Below are 15,687 nucleotides of genomic sequence, written 5' to 3'. Positions count from 1 at the left end.
AGATACAACCTAACCAAGGTAGTAGGAACTCATGAACTTTAGTTCATGGGAGCCTGCATGGGACTGGACTAGGTCCTCTATATAAAACAGACAGCTTGGTCTACATAAGGGGCCTTTGGCAGTGGGATCAGAATTTATCCCTGATAAACAATCTGGCTTTTTGGAGCCCATTACCTATGGTGGGACACCTTGCACAGCCTTGATGTGGTGGGGAAGGGTTTGGGCTTGTCTCAACTGAATATACCAGGCTTTGCTGACTCCACCTTGTCTTTTCAGAGGAGGGGATGTGGGGATGGTTTGTGGGGAGAAGGCTGGGAGGGGGGAGTGGGAGGAGGGATGAGAGGGAGAATCTGTGGTTGGTATGTAATATGAATAAAAAATTTCTTAATAAAGAAAATTAACAAAGAAAAATAGAATTTTGAGGATTTAAACTCAGACCCTTAAACTTGTGTAACAAGTGTTCTTACCCACTGAGTTATCTACCAAGCCCCATTTACTCATGACTTAATGGCTAAATTTAATTGAGATCATTTTAAATTTAAGTCAGAATCTTATACTGATTATATCTAATCTATCTGACTCTGACAATCTTTTTTGTATAGAAATTCAAATTAGCTTTGACAGTCTATTGGTATTAAGGATATTTATACTTCCCCTTAATTTTAATAATTGAATATATATTTATAGTTAAGAATGTGGTGACATATTTTAATATAACAGGAATTTATTGACTTAGCAAAATAAATATGTCATCCAATTTTTATTTAATATTTCTTATGGTTTTAATTTGCAACCTTCCTTTTGCTCTTCGTTGTGCAATGAGTTCACATGATGGCTTTTTCTAAGAATCCTCACCAGAGACAAAGCTCTGCCTGAAAGAGCATAATTTAATTCAAATGGAATGTGAAAACAACATTCCTGTCAACAAGACAGACCATATTTATCATTTCCTCCAGACTGACCCATTGAAAGATTGACCCATTGAAGCCTGGCTGCATTACACCAAACACCTGCATTGAACAAGCTCAAGGGTGTCCTCAGTGTCCATGTGGGCTCTGGCATCCTGATGCTGGGGATCTCCAGGTGGCGGCAGCTATTGCTGCTGCTCAGTGACACTGTGGGATGTGGTGCCTATTTATTTCTGGGCTAGTGAGATGACTGTTGCATCTTCTTTTTTATCTGTCCACTTTTAAACAGTAAAGAATGTGTTGATACTCATTTTTGGTAGGTGTGAATAAACCTTTTTTTTTTTTTTTTTTGCCAAAAACAATTTTGAGGAGTAGCTTAACCACCAGTAATTAAATGCAACAGATAATTTTTAATATTTGTACTGAAATGTAATTTTAATTTTATGTTAATAAATAAAGTTGCCCTGGGGTCAGAGCTATTAGAGCCATAGCAAGAGCGTGGTGGTTAGAAGAGCTAGGTAGATTTCTGTGTGTTCAGGGATAAAGCCAGTATTGGAGACATATGCCTTTAAGACCTGGAGGGCGGTACTTACAGGCAGTGACGAGGCAGTCATGTGGTTGGGTTTACAATCAATGAAAAGGCAGAACAGAAAGACTATTTAAATACAGAAAAACAGGAAGAAGCTCTCTCTCAGGGAAGTTAGGAGCACTGCAGGAGGTAAGATTTTATCTCTGAGCTTTCTCTTTTACATTGGCTCTGTGTTTCTTATTTTAATAAGACAATTGGTTACATCTACAGGTGTGAATAAACCTTTTTTTTTTTTTTTTTGCCAAAAACAATTTTGAGGAGTCGCTTAACCACCAGTAATTAAATGCAACAGATAATTTTTAAATAAAGTTTGTTTTCATATACTCTCACTTAAAAGTATCACTTGGATATACTTACATAATTTATAATAAAATTGTACCAAATCTTACAGTTGTGTCACTGGGTAAGATCCTAACTTAGAAAAATTAGTCACTTAATTTGTTAAATTTACCAGGGAAAAATAGGAACACACAGTTTCCTTGATTTATTAAACAATCCTCAAGTTATCTTGTGTGAAATTAAGCTCTATGTGAAGTCAATTAACTAACTCACTTGCTTATTTATTCACAGTTCATTGCCTAGTACTTTTCTGTAGTTATTGGAAGGCGGGAAGGACTGAGGATGACAAAGAAATGGGCAAAACTAGAACCAGGGAGGTGGCTCCCTGCATTAAAGGATTTGCAGTCAAGTGTGAGGACCTGAGTTTAGGTACCCAGCATATATGGAAAACAATGGGGCAAAGCAGGATGAACCCTTAGTCACGGTGCCAGGGAAGTAGAGATTGGGTCTGACTGACCCACAGACAGCTGAAGAAAACATGATTAAAATGAAGGGCATGAGTTAAAATTTGCCTTATACACATTTTTGCTTATTTTTCTAAATCCTCTATTGTTTTATGACAAATTGGCATTCAATTTTCTTAGGTTGTCTGTTTTGGTGTGTCCACTCAAAAGCTATTATTTCAGTATTAAAAACAACCCCTGAGGCTTGGTGGTTGGCTTGTTTAGCTGTTAGATGATGTTTCAAACAGTAAAGGAGGGATTAAGAAAGACGTCCAACACCAATCTATGGTCTCTACATTCATGTGTGCAGACATGTGCACATGTACCTGAAATTATATGATACATATGTATATACAGACATACCTCATAGAAAATGAGTAAAACTGAGGTTTTCTTTCCTTATTTTCTTTTAAAATTACTGATCTAAATAGTACCTAACAGCAATTGGTGAGCAAATACATGTATGCTATATAAATTTATATTATTTCTAAACTCTATGAAAATAAAAAGGAAGCACTCTGGGGAAGACTTTCCTGTCTCCATTGAGATGCTTTTTAACTCCTCGTCCTCAGTACAATCCCACAAAGAGTGACCTTGGCCATGGCATGTCTTAGTATATTGATTTTCCAGTATTTTAACACTGTTCATCTGTGATGCCTGCTAACTGAGTGAACTGAGCAAGATTCTCTGGCAATTGGAGCTCGGTGATTTTGTTTTTAGCAAACTCTCCAGGGTGAGGTACATAATATGGTGTGGAAGGTAAGTGATGGGAAACACTATTCTTTTGAAATCTTAGAATGTTTAAGCTTGGAAAGTAGTTTATAAAATTTAAAATGTTGACCTTTATCATCAATACTTTTAAATCAAATTTAGTAAAATAAATGATATGTCATTTTCAGTATGGGGTGTGCCTGCCATTCTTAATTGGTTTAGGTGTGGTAATAAAATTTTTATCCCACAAACATCTTCTTAAGTCAATAACATGATTCTTTAAGACTCATGGCACACATCTCTGGTAAAGCAAGAATGACGGATGAATCTATCACCACCCTAGTAGGCTGACAATATTTCAGGACTAATTATGAAATTTCACCTTGATATATAAAAATGTGCTGTATGCTGTAAGAATGTGACTTATTTTTTTAAATGCATTGTTAACTGTAGAGTATCAGGTTTGTTACATTTTCATACATGTGTTGAAGGCACTGTGACCATATTCAGCAACCTATTGTTCTTTTTTGTCTCTTTCCCCCTCTTTCTCTTCCTCTTCCCTTTTCAAAGCCTTATGTATTTTCTTTGAATAAAGCTCTTGGTGTTAACTATAGCTCAAAATCATAATTTAGTGTAAATAAGTATAGTTCTCTGCAGAATTGAGGAAAGTTTCTCTAAGTGAGAAGTTCAATGGAAAATAGGGATGAAATCACCTAATATGGATATCTCTGATGATGTCCTTCATATATGATGCATACACACACACACACACACACACACACACGCACACGCACACGCACACGCACACGCACACGCACACGCACGCACGCACGCACATGCACACGCACACGCACATACACAAACACACAGATATCACACAGTAAAGGCTCAATTTTTTTTCAGGTCTTGAATATATATTAACTCTAATAAATATTTGCCAAACATAACAACATCAGGGATATTCATTCTCCCATTCTGCTAAGTCAGAAATCTACATTATTCCTGTCCTCCAAAAAACTGTTAAAGAAACATGCCATTGTTAACTTATCTTTCACTGATCTGTTTTTCCACAGGGGAAAAGAAAAGATTTTCACAATCGACGTTTCATGCTGAAGTTCTTATTCCCATGTCACCCGCTAAGGACTAGACTCTTGAGTTTCACAGCAGGCAAGAATTAACACCAGAAAGAACCAATACTCAGGCTTATCTGGATGCTAGGTTAATCTTTTCATAAAGCATTCTGGTTAAAAGCCACTGCTCATGGTGGCAAAATCATCTCAATTTTGAATTTTCTGGGCCTTGAGAGAATGGTAAACGTGTGAGAGCTCAATGAAATGTGCTTGAAATCATGATGCAAAGTCAGTTTTACATGCAGCAATCCACAAATCCCAGATTAGAGCAAAGGAGTCAGAAAAGGCACACAGATGTTAACTACTAGTGTGTTTACATCAAAGTAATTGAGGTTATTTGATTTAGGTTATATATTAAATTATTTGTTAAATGGCATCATTAAAAATGTTTAACTACTGCTTAGGAGGTACCCAAGAATAAAACATTTCTTCATTAGGAAATAGTTAAAAATCTATTTGAAGAAAATAACCTGAGAAAAAGACTTCAATATTGTTTTTGTTGATAATTTTAACATGCACCTCTGTTCTCTACTGAACTCAGAAGTGCCAGTTCTCCCGGTGAGACAGCTGCTTAGTGGTAAATGACGCAAGTTTGGCTGTGTAATGAGTGCAAGGATCCTTCATTATAAAGCATCCTGTCTTTCATAATTTTATAACTCCAAGTCCTTTGCCTGGATATTGAGTTTACTTTTTGTTTTTCCTTTCTTTTTTAAACAAGTAGAGAGAGAAATAGTGAAGAAATCAGTGGATTTCAGGTAGGCAGTCAATTGCACGAGAAAGGGTTACAAATGCAAAGTAAGGACTTTCAGAAATCTTCATTCCTGACAAAATGGAGTACTCCAAGGAGGATGGGGATAGAGACAGGCAGATCTCCTGAGCTTTCTGCTCAGCCAGTCCGTTTAAGCAGTGAACTCCAGATTCAGTGAAAATCTCTGTCTCTAAACACAGGTTGAAAACCGTTGAGGAAGATGTCTGGCATTAGCCTGTGGCATGCACACACATGTACACAAAGAACATCCAACACAGAAGACTTTCAAACACTTTTTAAAACATCACATGAGAAATATACTTCAAATAAAGTGTCTGTGTATATACTGATGCTAGGTATGCTTGCATTTTTTTTTCTGTTTTATTTTATTTCCAAATGTCCACGTGAAACACAGATATGTTTTCTATTTCATTCTAATTCCTTTTTTTTTTTAAACATTCTGGTTGCAATTTACTGAGTAGTTGGTATCATGTTCCCCGTCCCCTATAGAGAGCCCCAGTTTAAAAACACTGTCCAACAAGTATTTTATATGTTAAATAATATTCATTCCTTCATAATCATACCATGAATTCTTTTGACTAGCCATTTTATTAGAAATTTACAGAAAAAGGGTATGGGTGTGGTGATGCATGCCTTTAGTCTCAGCACTCAGAGGTAGAAGCAGAAGGATCATTCTGAGTTCTATGCTAGCCTGGTCTACATAGAAAGTTCCAGAAGGAACACATAGTGAGACCCTGTAAAAAGAAAACAAGCAAACCAAAACCAAAACCAAAATAAACAACATAAATTAAAAAAAGAGATAACACTGAGCATCAGTGCTAATTAGTTAATTTTTTTAGTCAGTCATTGAAGCATATTTACTTATATCTTTATAGTAATCAAACTGTTATCTCAATATTAACCTCACTTTTCTACATGTAGTAATTTAGTTATTCTTTTCATGTCTATAAATGATTTCTTAAGAAATAATGGAGAATAACAGGATAAACTTCATTTTACGACCATAAAATTATTCCAAGTATAGATGAAAATATGTGTCATTGTATCTATTTTTAATTTGTTTTCTGCTTATCTGTTTTTAAATTTTTAGGAACTGACCTACCTACATGCAAGTACTCAACTGAGTTACATTCCAATTCTCTATGGAAAGCTAACATTATAAATACTTACTGTATTCCTTTGCATTAACGTAAAATGTTATATGGCAGGTGATTACATATTTTTATCTACTATTTCTTCCATTTTGCTAATCATTTTTTGTATTGATATGAACCAAGACTTTCAAATTGTTACGTATTTCACATGTCTGTAATTTGCTATTTAATACAAAACATGAATTCCATAGAGAAATATATAATTTTCTATACTGAATATCTCAATATTTTAATTCTTTGGTATAGTATTTCTCTATACCCCTCTTGAGTTTACTTTGATATATAACAGGAAATAAGACCTGCATTTTAAAAGTATTTATTTCTTTAAAATAGATAAGAAAGATGCCTAGGGCCACACATACAGAGCATGCCTAGTGCTTACATTTTCATACACTGATCTTATTTTCTAGAACAGTCTCATTTCTTCTTCTCTGTGATTTTATAATCATACTCTGATGTTCCAAATAATAGCCTCCTTGTGCATTTGACAGAATTGATGTGGAAATAATTGAAGTCTTAATACATTCGAGCTTTTCAGACACTAGAGTGTATCCAGGTCGAATTTAAGCAGCTTGTCAGCATTTCAGTGTTTCCCTTATGCAGATTCCACACATTATTAAATCTGACGGAGACTAGTTTAACTATTTTTGCTGTTATTTAGGTTTTAGTATTGTATTGTCTCCATGGCTATTTCTGATACAGAGAGCTATTGATTTGTGTAATTGTTTTGTAAACGGATCCTTTATTTACAATTTACAGCTTGTTTCTCTTGCTAATAATCCTATCTCTTGTTTATGTGTTTACCACTGTGAATTAACTAGAAATGTCACATAATATTGGGTTTCACAGTCTTGGTTCACTCCCTGTTTTAATAGGAGTGCCACTGGGGCTCCAACAGTATATTTTATGTTGGGAAATAATATTTATTGGTATATTTAATTAGTATTCTACTTCAGCTGGGTAATATATTTTTAGTTATCATGAAATATACTGGGTTTTTTTTCCCAAAATGTTCCCCCAAATTTCAAGATACAAAATGATCATCAGTACCAGTGCTATGTATTTAACTAAATACTTCTTTTCTTCTTTGGAGACAGTTTTGCTTCTGTATCCCAAGCTGACCTTAACCTTGTAACCAATCTATCTTGGCCCATGTGCTGAGACTGTGGACATGAGCCATATCACATTCATCGATTTGTTAAAGTAATGTAGTCATGTGGTAAATTTATTATTTGATTATGTTTTAATTTTGCCTTTTATTTGGATTTGAGTTTTAACCATTGAGGTATGAAAATTCAATAATAATAAATCTGTGTGTAACAAAAAACTAATGCTATACATTATAAGGAAAGTTGAATTTGATGATCAAAAAGATCAAACAGCCACTCACTACTGCCAATCTATGTAGATTGGTACTGATTTTTAAAAGTAAGGAGAAAATAGAACCTAAGAAAGTCAATATCTGGAACACTCAAGTCATGGTTACTTCATGCTCTGTGGTCTTCTTTTTTAAGAGTACAAAGTAAAAGACATCAGCTCTGAGCTGGATGGTTACAAACAAACAAACAAACAGCAACTACACCAGATTAAAGGATATTCATTGAACAGTTAAGACTAATCCTCTTCAGAGACAAAAATTATTATCCATTATGTTATTGAGAAGTTGGGAAGCCATGATTTAACAATCACTAAGTTAAATCTAGCAAGGAGGCATCAGTTCAGCCAATAAAGCACTTGACTCCCAAACGTTATAACTTGAGTTCCATTCCCGGAACCCAGGTGAAATGGTGGGTGTGGGAGCATGTGTTTGCCATTCCAGTCACAGTGACACCAGAGGTGGAGACAAGTGGGATTCTGGACCTCACTGGCAAGCTAATCTAGGCTACTTGGCAACATTTCAGGTCAATACAAGACCCTGCTTCAAACAAAGCACATTGAGATTGTCCTCTGCCTTCTGTTTGCATATGCACACACATGCAGCAATATTGGTGAAATTATTAAGGCCATTCCACGTAGTTAAAAGGAAGATTTATTTAGTGGGTAACTTACAAATTAAGGCATAGGTAGGTCGCGGGGTCTGGGGAAAGTGTATCACAGTCCAGTGGTGTTCTCTGGAGCTCTGCTAGGTCCACCTCTACTGTTCAGGGTCCCGGAACAGAGAGGGCTTGCCCATTCAGAACTCGGGGCTCCAGGCGCCTCCCCTGGCCCCACCTCGTAGGTGTGACAGTTGCCAGAGTCTCAGTGGGGTTTGGAACTTCCAGATCCAAGCTGGAATGGCTACCTACTACATCTCCCCCTTTTTTTGTCTAAATAAGAAGGTTCTCAACTAATACAAGACTACATACAAATGGTTATCAAATATTGTCCAGGAATAATGAGGGATAATGACCTAGATAAGATGGAACTACAACCAATGCAAACAATATCAAGCAAGAAACATATACTAAAATCCAGAGAAGTATAGAGCATAGGTAAATGGCATGTTATAAAGATCATTCCAAAAGGTGTCCTACCCTAAAGAACCTGAAGATAATACTTAATATGTTATATCGAAGACGTTATATATACTAAGTTGTAACTATAACTGCTAGTCTTCAATCCCATCAAAGACCTGAGAAGGAACACAATGGCATGCCACATGTACACTCTTGTACACACATACACAAAGCACACGGTCAGGAAGAAACTTAAACAGTCCTGGGGATTAAATGTACAGAAGTAGATGGTGTACTTTTTAAGTAGGATATGAAGTATAAGCTATTATGCTAATGAAATAAAAGTTATATGAATTCCTGGTTTTGAAACCCAAGAACTAATATCTATCCCTAAATGAGACCAAACATTTGGGCATAGTGCATTTGTCAATATAGTTATCTCCAGAAATGACCAGTTCCAGGGTTTCCAGGAAGGTGTTTTTTGAGACTTAGATGAGAACTTAAACTTTAAAACACCCCTCACAACAATAAAGGGCATTTTCATTGACATTTTCCATTGTCTTTCCTAAACTTCCTTCCAAGCAGTTGCCTGTAGGAGCTAGATCACTTTGGTTGCTTGCCTTCTGCTCTGAGGTACCACCACACACTACTTTTATCTTCTCTGAAAACATGCAAGTTTCTCTCCCAGGAAGAGTGTCCCTTAATCATAGAACATCCTTCACTCCATTCCAGTTTTTATGCAAGGTCACAGCACACAGCTGGAGGATAGGAAATTGATTATCTAATGAGAATATTTAAATTAGAAATGCGAACATTAAGTTTGAGTTTACTAGGAGTGATGAACATTTAAAATCAGGCAGGTTATTCCAGTATTATGAAGAAAATATTTCTTTGATGACTGATCTAAAATATGGCTTTTCAAGTACCAGAGTCTGTCTTGAAATATGTTTTAGCAATTTGAATCTTTATTTATGAAATATTTTCAATTTGGGGTTAGCTATTTTAGCTTTTCATGGGTAAATGATAATCAGAAGCTGAAATATTTTTATTGAGAAAGATTTTTATATCACTTAAAAGTTTTATTTCATTTCTTCAAACCGTATATGTGTAAATGAACTATAACTTAATATTTTCATGCGTATGTGTATATAGATGTGCATACATGTGTGTACCCATGAGAGTGGAGGCCAGAGGACAATCTTGGATATTGTTCCTCTGGAGCTGTCTACTTTGTTTTTTCATTCAGGGGCTCTCACTAGCCTGGAACTTGTCAAGTAGGCTGGGCTGGCTAGGTCAGCAAGTCTTAGGGATCCACCTGTTTCTTCCATCCAAGTGCCAAGATTAAAAGTGTATGCCACCATGCATGGTACTTTAATGTGGCTTTTGGGGATTAAACTCAGGTCCTTATGCTTGCCAAAGAGCACTCTATTGACTGAATTCTTTATCCATCCCAAATAATAAATATTTTTACTTTAGAAAAGAATATATTTATTATTATATCATACCCAAAAGTAAAGCTACCACTTTTTTAGCTTTGAGGATAAATGATTATAAAATTTATTAATTATAAAATATTTCTTTAAAGAATACTTTTATTTTTCTACTTAACTAAATATATAACTTATAGAATCCTATGGACAGTGACATGCTAGGATAACCTAAAGAAATGAATTACAGTAGCAAGTATTCTATTAGAAAAAGTGTTCTATCAACTAACCTGCACTCATAGGGGCTCACAGAGACCGAACCAAAAACCAGGGAGCCTACATGGGATTGACCTAGGCACTCTACATATATGTTACAGTCATGTAGCTTGGTCTTCTTGTGATACTCCTAACAGTGGGAACAGGGCTGTCTCTGACTCTTTTACTGGCTATTGGGAACCTACTCCTCATACTGGGTCTCCTTGCCAGCATTAATATATGGGGAGGTGCTTAGTTTTACTGCAACTTTATATGCCATGTTTTATTAATACTCACAGGAGACATGCCCTTTCATAAACAGAAATGGAGGAGTGGATTGGGGGATGGGAACAAAGGGGTAGTCGGGGGAAGGGCTGGGAGGAGAGAAGAGAGGGTAAAAGGCAGCCAGAATGTAAAATAAATACAAACCAAACAAACAAACGAATGAATGAATAAAAATCATTTAAAAAGAGAAAAAGCATTCTATCAATATAGAATATCAAAATAGAATTATTTAATTTAATATAGAGTATAAATACAGAAAAATAGTCTATATTGCATAGTTTACTCTCATTCCAAGATAAAGCAGCCAAAGTCTCTTGAGTCAATGAGCCATGAGCTAATAATTAACTATTTGATTTACAGTTTTAACATGCATTTCAGGGGAAAATATGGCCTTGTTCTCTGTGACTTTCACAGGGAGAAGAAATAAATGGAAATAGTGAAGGTCTCTGACACTTGTTTGAGTGTGCATTGAATCCTGACTTGAATTCCAATCAACAGTTGTCCACTACAGAATTCTCACCATCAATAGTCTTCACAGTTATTCTTATTTGACTATTGCAAAAACTCAGGACCATACAACTTAATGGGAGGAATTGGAGTTTTAAAGTTGCATACATGAGGGACTGGATGAATGGCTCCATGGTTTAAAGCACTGACTGTTCTTGTATAATGCCCTGGGTTTGTTTCTAAGAACCCATGTGGCATCTAACAACCATCTGTAACTCAAGTTCCAGAGCATTCAATCTTCTTCTCTGGCCTACACAGGTACTGCATGCATATGGTATACAGTTATACGTGCAAGACACTCTTACACATACAATAAAATAATAAATAGTAAATATTAAATTGACCTCACAAATATGGAATCAGTTTTTGGCTCTGTTAGCTGTGGTGATCTCTGAAGGTTAACATGGTTAACAGAGAGATGCAGTTTTGTGAAAATGGAGACTATATAATCTATCTTGGCTGGGCTCTTATAAGGAGTAAATGAGATAATGTAGGTGAAGAACTGCCTTATCACTTTGCATAGTAGGTTTACAATAAATATGTTTTTAATACCTCTACCTTTATTCTAAAGTGCCTATTAAAAATGATGTAACAAAATGCATAAAGGAAAATCCACACAATGTAAGGCAAGACCTGAAAAGACTCCAGCTTCCTTCCTCAATAAAGCCAGAGAGGCAGAACAGAGGGGAAAAAAATCCTCACTTTTGGGTGAACGAATTCTTCTGGAATCAAACATTCCCTTGCTAGAATCTAACTTTCCTATTTCGGTGGAACACAAAGAAACACTGTGTCTTTAAGAGAGGAAGCATGTCCAAACCCCTTGGTGGAGGGCCACTGAGGCAGACACTGAGGAACAGTCTACTTCCAGAAGTTTCAGGATTCCATTTCTGACATTCCTTCTTAAAAATTCCTGGCTTTAATCCAAATGCCCCCACAGTAAGCTGCACATCTCCCTGCCCGAAAATGAACATTAACGGACTGTGCATGGCATTAGTCATGTCGATGGTTCTGAAAAAGGAATGTAAAATCTGGAAGTGTAAGTTTGTTGTGCTTAATAAAACATTCTCCTTGTCTATAAATTTTGACTCAGCAGTGCTTAGCTTCATGTTTTCTGTTCTCGGGCAGTCTGCATTCCTCAGAAGCACCGATAATGTGTGATTCAACTCACCCCCAGCTTGTCAAGAACAAAGCTGAATTCAAGCAAGGGCTGCAAGATCACTTTGCAATGATGGTCTCTTCAAAGGAAAAATAAATCTCATCCTAATTTATTATTTTACTGAAGGAAAGTCTCAGAATTTCCCTTGGGCTGTTGAAATTGGCAGAAAAATGGACACAGGCTGTATGTCCAGATTCTCAGAACTCTAGCCTGAATTTGAATCCCATTTAGAGCCATAGACAATGGGGAAAGGAATATTTGGGGATAATAGAAAGCATCCTTATTTCCCACTGTCAGAAAACAGATGCCATTGTCCTCCCCTGACCCTTCAATTACTAGTAGAGACAGCATTGAGAATCATAGGTGGCTTGAATCCTCACAGATGATCTCCAGAAAGAACTGTGTAGCTCTGGAAGGGTTTTCACTGAGCAAGCGTGAATTTATCACTGACTTTCTCCCAATGCCAGAGTTCAGGTTATGTTTTCTCAAGGACTTCAGTAGTTGGGAGCTAAAGCAAGAAGGCTTGGCTGTGAGTCCCCATTAGGCTATACTCAAGAGAGTTTAGTTTTGTCTGCTGTGTGTCTGAAATTCCACTTTCAAAGTGTTCCTCCCACTTAAGAAGAACAAGTTTGAAAACCATGTTATTGATTCTCTTGGACAGCTTGCTCATTAATTAATACAGACTCCTTATCATTGTATTTTATAGTGTCATTAAATCTTTCAGACAAGTAATATGAGCTCATTTGATATATGGTAACGGTCAGGGAATAAGAGAAAGCAGTAGATTCCTACTGTTGCTGTCTGTAATGCTAGATAATCATAACTATGCACATCATAACCATTAGAAAAATACAAACTCCTGTGTTGTGAGGTGATTCCATGGCCAAGTGCTCTTGTTGCTAAAGTCTGATAAGGAGAGAATAGACTCCCAAAAGTTGTCCTATGATAGCTACTCATTTCATACACACACACATACGCACATGCACACGCACATGCACACACATGCACATACACACAAATAATGATAATATACAATATTAAAATATTTCTGCAAAGACTTAGAATTTCAATTTTATATGCCTTAAGAGATTATATATCTGAGATAACTTTTCTAATGTTTCTGTTAAGTTAAATTTCTTTTCTTAAGTATATATCATAGTCAATATTCAGTTACACTAACCATGCAACATGAAAAATATTCATTTTTCAATATCACTAACTTATTTGGATCAAAGGACTTTGTTCCCCCACTCACATTTACAATAAAATGGCCCCTTTAAACTTTCATAATTGCAAGTATAAATAAATTAACTTTTATGGAAACTTTTTCTCATGCTTATTAGAAACTGATGCAAGGTTATTTCTTTATTAAGAAATATCATGTCTGAAAAAGTTGAATTGCATACTTAGGTACATATAAATGTCAGATATTATGTGGCATATGTTTTTGTGTCTACATGTATGTATGTGGAATTCTATTCATCTCTTTAATTTTAAGTTGTAGTTTCAATGCTTAGAAAGTAGGAAGGTGGGGACTAGGGGTGTCCTTCAGTGGTAGAATGCTTGCTCAGCATAAGGTCCTGAGTTTGATCCCTTGCTGCAAAGTAAAGATGGATAATTTTTCTTTATTTGTGTCTTGTGCAGATATGTGTGTTTGGTATGCATTGGTGTGTACACACATGTTTCCATGTGTGTTAGCTCACATATGTGTAAGTACCTATAGAGGTCTGAAGTTGACGGTGGGTGCCCTGCTTGGTGGCTCTCCACTTTATTTTCTGAGGCAGGATCTCTTGCTGACTCCAGAGTTCAAATTTTGAAAAACTGGCTCCAGAGAGTCGCTGCTTGTGTGTCCAGGTCCTCAGTTTGCAGGCAAGTTGCCACATTCACCAGTTTTACATAGGTCAGATGATCTGCACTTCAGTTCTCATGTAGCACAGCATACACTTTACCACCAATTGTTTCCCAAGATCTTTGCTACATAATTTTAGTAGTGATTGTAGAACATAGAAAACTTGGTTTTCTTCTGGAAATTTTGTTCTGATCTCCTCATCATCCATCTGTGAACTCATTAAAAGGCCTGGAAGGTTTCTAACAATCTACAAGAACAAGCTTTTTAGCAGATAGATGGCCCACAACACATTAGTAAACTCCTATTTTAAGAAATAATTTTGGAGCTGGGTGGTGGTGGTGGTGGTGGTGGTGGTGGCGGTGGCGGTGGCGGCGGCGCACGCCTTTAATCCCAGCACTCGGGAGGCAGAGGCAGGTGGATCTCAGTGAGTTCGAGGCCAGCCTGGGCTACCAAGTGAGTCCCAGGACAGGCGCAAAGCTACACAGAGAAACCCTGTCTCGAAAAAAACAAAAAAACAAAACAAACAAACAAACAAACAAACAAAAAGAAATAATTTTGGTCATAGAAGAGTGTGTTCTTCCATATTTCTTAACTTTATTCTACATCAGTCTTGTAGGGCATATAAAATATCAAATTTTTAAATGCTAATTCTATTTGAGTTTTTATGCAGCTCATGTTTATCACTGTTCTATGTCTTATTAAAGAGAGAAAAAAGAGGATTTTTTTTAAAGAATTTGAGTGTGAAGCAATTTTCTACTTCATAAAATAGCCGATGTCACTTTGTGTTAACTGAAACACTCATAGCTGGACAGTTCCTCTTAGCTTTGCTTTTTTATTCTTGTTTTAAGTTAGCATACACTATAATGAGTTTCTTTATGGCATTACATAATTTCTTATTTGTATTTTTTATTTGTTCTCCTCTCTACAGAACTCTTCTAGATCCCTTTTTTCTACTAGTCACACTTTTTCTCTTATGTCCCATATATTCTGTTACTTTCTCTTCCCTGCCTTTCCCACATCCCCCGAAGACCTCATTTTCCTTAATGTCCTGTTTTATTTATATGGCATCACTGCATACTTCATCAAGCCCATCAAAACCAGACTCAATATTTGTTTCCAAATTCGGTGTGAACAGACATTTTACTTATTAACCAACATGTTGATTAAATGTCCTTCATACAAGGTCACAAAGCAATTTGTCTAGATGTATGGGCCATATAGTCTCTCCCACATGGAAGGCAAATGTGGTGCAGCATTTGGTGTTGCCTAAATACTGAGTGCACCAAACATGGCAAACTCAGACAACAGCAAGGAGTAGGGAGGAGGTCAGTAGAATGGTGTTTGGTAGGATGACCGTGCAATTTATTCTAGGTAAATATACCAGGTATGGGAAGGAAAGGAGAACATGGCTGAATGGGGAGATGGACAAGCCTCAGTCTGGCTTGTCCTGAAGAACCCAGCATGTTTCTTTGGAGAGATGTGATGCTCTCCCTTCGTACAGTGCACTGTCCTCATGCCTGCAGTGTCTGTTCTCAATGAGCCTTGTTAGCCAACTTTTCTATAAGAAAGCCATCTCTGAATATACATACTTTATGACTTCGGGTAACTCAGTTCATGATTACACAGTCATAACTGAAGTCTCCATAGTATTTTAGCCCCCCAAATACTGTCTTTTTGCATAGACCGCATGCTTCAGTTTAGGAGTAGAGGCAGTGGCAAACTGATGCTCC

The 15,687-nt window shown here is 36.5% G+C and overlaps 1 protein-coding gene across 2 annotated transcripts in view; it reads right to left on the bottom strand.

The window, feature by feature from the left end:
• The window catches only part of Plxdc2 (plexin domain containing 2), a 401,580-nt gene that overhangs the window by 64,046 nt on the left and 321,847 nt on the right, over positions 1–15,687 (bottom strand). The gene's annotated exons all lie outside the window — the stretch shown is intronic.

This window comes from Peromyscus leucopus, chromosome 5 (genome assembly GCF_004664715.2).
Source record: "Peromyscus leucopus breed LL Stock chromosome 5, UCI_PerLeu_2.1, whole genome shotgun sequence".
In the NCBI taxonomy this organism is placed as follows: Eukaryota; Metazoa; Chordata; class Mammalia; order Rodentia; family Cricetidae; genus Peromyscus; species Peromyscus leucopus.
This window is presented reverse-complemented; position numbering and strand designations above follow the sequence as displayed.